The sequence below is a fragment of the Octopus sinensis genome, linkage group LG12 (assembly GCF_006345805.1).
Source record: "Octopus sinensis linkage group LG12, ASM634580v1, whole genome shotgun sequence".
NCBI lineage: Eukaryota > Metazoa > Mollusca > Cephalopoda > Octopoda > Octopodidae > Octopus > Octopus sinensis.
Window position 1 is genome coordinate 54,284,255 of NC_043008.1, and position 5,000 is coordinate 54,289,254.

The following is a 5,000-nucleotide window of genomic DNA, read 5'->3' on the forward strand; positions in this document are numbered from 1 at the left end:
TATATATGTATGCATGCATGTCTGTGTGTGTGTGTGCGTGTAAATATTTATATATGCATGTATACATGTATCAGTGTATGTATGTATGTATCAGTGTATGTATGTATGTTTGTATGTTTGTATGTATGTATGTATGTATGTACCTAGCTGTTTGTTTTCTTCCGAGCTGGGAGGAGCATAACACGAAGCATAACATCAACAAAATAAACCACCAGCATAACAACAACAAACAAGCAGCCATCTTTGGTATGTGTTGCCGCCGACGCACATCTCCTTCGGCACGGCCTAGTCTATCCTTTTCTTTCCCAACCAATATTGTTCTCCTTAAACAAAACCAATAGAAAAAAAAAAGAAAAACAGAAAAGAAAACCAGAAACGTACCCCCTCCATTCCGCAGCCACTACCCCTGCCGCCAGCATTTAACAATAACAAAAATACAAATACACTGATCTACTAATAATAATAATAATAATAGTATGCTTATATTATTATCATTATTATGATTATTATTATATTATTATTATTATTATTATTATATCATTATCATATCATAATCATCATTATTATTATTATTATTATTATTATCATTATATCATCACATCATTCATCATTATTATTATTATTATTATTATTATTATTATTATCATTATCTCATCATCATCATCATTATTATTATTATTATTATTATTATCATTAATCATCATCATCATCATCATCATTATTATTATTATTGATTATTATTATTATTATTATTATTATTTTATTATTATTATCGTAACCATCATCATCATCATCACCCTGACTCTAACACCTCAGCCCTCCTCTTCAATGTGATATTACTCCCCGCAGCGCCCCTATGTATTCTCTTATATCACCCTCACGCTCCTTTTTTTTTAGTCTTATTTGTTATTTGTGTATTATTTTATTTTATTTTATTTTATTTTATTTTATTACTGCTTTGATTTACCGCATTCTTTCTTTGTTCCAAGAGACTTCTTTTGTTATTTTGTTTTGTTTTTTTTTATTTTATCATTGTGGTTTTTGTTGCTGTTATTGTTGCTGGGTTTTTTTCTGTTTTTTTTTTTTTTCAGAGGTTCCATTCTTTATGTTGTTGTCTCTGCCACTAATTCTCACCTGATCTTTTCCGATTCCAAAATTAGTCGAACCTCATTGCCCAATAAGAATATTCGACTCTCATTCATCTAACACACACAGGTACACACTTAAGAACAACACAAACGCACACATACACACATACACACGCGCAATATAAAAAAAATTACTTTCGAATGCATACACCCGTACGAAAACCACACCCCATTTCCTAACAGAAGGAACCATCACACCACTTTGAAATGAAAGAAAGAATTCATAAAATAAAAATAAAAAACACCTTGTGACAAATTCCACCATCGCCATTTTCTACGCCGAGTTTAAACAAAATTCGGTTATTATGAATGGTTATACTAAAGCTTAACCCGCTAAAATCTCTGAATCTTATTAATTCAGTTTGCTAAATCCTAGAATATTTTTCCCATTCACATAAATTATACATAAATTATAAAACGCAGGAAGTGTAAAACATAAATTATAAAACATACATTATAAAACATAAATTAACATAAATTATAAACATATAAATTACATAAATTATAAAGCACAAAACATAACATTACCATCGAATAAATATTTCGGTTTAGATATTAATTTTTTCTGTGATAAGCAGAGAAGTGTAGGAGACTCTTAATAGAAGTATTACGTTTGGTACTGCTCCTTACCAGGAATGGTCATCTGGAAAGGCATCATTGGTCCACATTCAACTGCTAATCTCTCACTTGATGACTCCTAGTGCCATACCCTGGTACCCCACTTGTATATATATATATATATATATATATATATATATATATATATAATATATATATATATATATATATATATATATATATATACATATATCAAACACACACACACGACAGAAGTAAATAGACACCCCATAAAACATCGTTTTATGCTTATTTTAACTTGAAACGGTTTATTTTTTTTATTGACATATATTTCAGGTTCGTTGTGACTGTTTAATCATGTCATGTTCAAGAGAAGCCTTAGAACTGTCCGAATTTCAAAGAGGCTGCATGGTGGATCAATCTAAAGGTGAGCCTAAACAGAGTAAAATTACAGAAAACCTTGGAATCCCACTTTCTACAGTTAATCGTGTGGTTGTGCGATTCAATAGGGAAGGCAAGAAGCCCACATTACCTTGCCCGGGTCGACCAGGGCCCTCTGACAAGACGCTTCACTTTGTTAGGTGAATTGTGGAGGATAATTCTCGTTGCAAGACCTCTGACATAGCAGAACAAGTTGATGTCAATCCCAGATCAGCTATCAGGTATGTCCACAAACTTGGCTACCATGGCAGAGTAGATCGAAGGAAGCCATTTCTTCGACCAGCCAATATCAAACGAAGAAACTATTGGGCCAGTGAGATGGTGGAGAAGTCAGTAACATTTTATGACACTGTCATATTCTATGAATAACCCAGATTTGCTGTATTTTCTGACCGTTGTCGAGTGCAAGTCTGCAGACTGTGGTCAAGAATTTGACATGAAAAGATTGCAGCCAGCAATGAAACATGGCGGCTATTCTGTAACGGTCTGGTGAGCAATTTGGAGCAATGGTCGATCAGAGCTGGTGGAGTGTGAGGGAAACATAAGCTCAGATAAATGTGTCCATATTGTAGAAAGGATTTCTTCCAATCTTCTCCAGTGGTGAAATGATTAAAGAAAACTCTTTATTTATGGAAGATGGGGTTCCTTGTCACACGGCTAAAAAGACCCAAGGCTGGTTGGAAGAGAATGGCATTAAAAAGCTTCCATGTCCAAGCCAGTCACCAGATACGAACCCTGTTGGATACCTCTGGGTCATAATGAACAGAACACTTCATAAAGAGAACAACAAAGCATACTCAAAGCCAGATCTTTTGAGATTACTGCTTGAAACTTGGCAAGAAATTCCTCAAGAGAACGAATATTCGTCATCTTATCAATAGCATACCCAATAGGATCCTTGCATTGAAAAATGTAAAGGGCAGGACTAGTAGACATTATATATTCACATTAGAATAATTAGCAAATAATTTGAATGTATAACTTCATATTCCAATTAATTTCAACGAGTATAAGTTTGTCTGAGCTGGCAGACACGTTAGCACGTCGGGCGGAATGCTTAGCGGTATTTCGTCTGTCGTTACGTTCTGAGTTCAAATTCTGCCGAGGTCGACTTTGCCTTTCATCCTTTCGGGGTCGATAAATAAAAGTACCAGTTTCGCACTGGGGCGATATAATCGACTTAATCCCTTTGTCTGTCCTTGTTTGTCCCCTCTATGTTTAGCCCCTTGTGGGTAATAAAGAAATAGGTATTTCGTCTGTCGTTACGTTCTGAGTTCAAATTCCGCCGAGGTCGACTTTGCCTTTCATCCTTTCGGGGTCGATAAATAAAAGTACCAGTTTCGCGCTGGGGGCCATATATAATCGACTTAATCCGTTTGTCTGTCCTTGTTTGTCCCCTCTGTGTTTAGCCCCTTGTGGGCAATAAAGAAATATATTTACTTCTGTTGTGTGTATATATATATGTGTGTGTGTGTGTATATGTATGTATGTATGGACGTATGTATGTGTGTGTTTATATATAAAAGGATACAGATATATACATCTATATATTTGTATATATATATATATATATATATAATATATATATATATATATATATATATTTATATATCACAATCAGGAACGGCCATAATAGGCCATTCACCCACTAGAAATAACAGCCAAAAGCTTCAAAACCGCAAAATAACATCAATTCCGTAACCAGGAGAAAATTAAAAAACATTTACCCTGTAATTTCTTATACGATGCACCGTTTCACCTACTGTTTAATGGTAAACTAACCTGATTAAATTAAATCAAGCCAATCTACCACCATAGGCCTTAGATTCATCAGTAAGAATAGCCAAGTCGGAACAGATATTTTTCACGAGGCATTCCCGTCCCTGCCTCGGCAATATCTGACCTAAAATTCTCAAATCATCGCACTCGCGCCAAATTTATCGGCAGCAATAAATATAAGCCGCCGATTCCATTACGGAATTAACCATAAAAATTCATAATTAATCAATATAGGGTGGCAAAAAAATTTTGTAGAATTTTTTTGCCACCAGCGGCCTAGTGGGAAAAAATTTAATAGTCATAGACCATTTTTAAGTTCAACATCACAATCAAGGAACGGCCATAATAGGCCATTCACCCACTAGAAATAACAGCCAAAAGCTTCAACCGCAAAATAACATCAATTCCGTAAACAGGAGAAAATTAAAAAACATTTACCCTGTAATTTCTTATACGATGCACCGTTTCATCTACTGTTTAATGGTAAACTAACATGATTAAATTAAATCAGCCAATCTACCATAGGCCCTTAGATTCATCAGTAAGAAATACAAGTCGGAACAGATATTTTTCACGAGCATTCCCGTCCCTGCCTCGGCAATATCTGACCTAAAATTTCAAATCATCGCACTCGCGCGCAAATTTTATCGGCACAAATAAATATAAGCCGCCGATTCCATTACGAATTAACCAAAAATTCATAATTAATCAATATAGGGTGGCAAAAAAATTTTGTAGAATTTTTTTTGCCACCAGCAGCGGCCTAGTGGGAAAAAATTTAAATAGTCATAGACCATTTTTAAGTTCAACATCACAATCAAGGAACGGCCATATAAGGCCATTCACCCACTAGAAATAACAGCCAAAAGCTTCAAAACCGCAAAATAACATCAATTCCGTAAACCAGGAGAAAATTAAAAAACATTTACCCTGTAATTTCTTATACGATGCACCGTTTCATCTACTGTTTAATGGTAACTAACCTGATTAAATTAAATCAAGCCAATCTACCATAGGCCCTTAGATTCATCATAAGAAATAGCCAAGTCGGAA

The 5,000-nt window shown here is 34.5% G+C and overlaps 1 protein-coding gene across 1 annotated transcript in view; it reads left to right on the forward strand.

Moving 5' to 3' along the window:
* The window catches only part of LOC115217921 (putative ammonium transporter 3), a 128,994-nt gene that overhangs the window by 10,571 nt on the left and 113,423 nt on the right, over positions 1-5,000 (forward strand). The window lies entirely within an intron of this gene.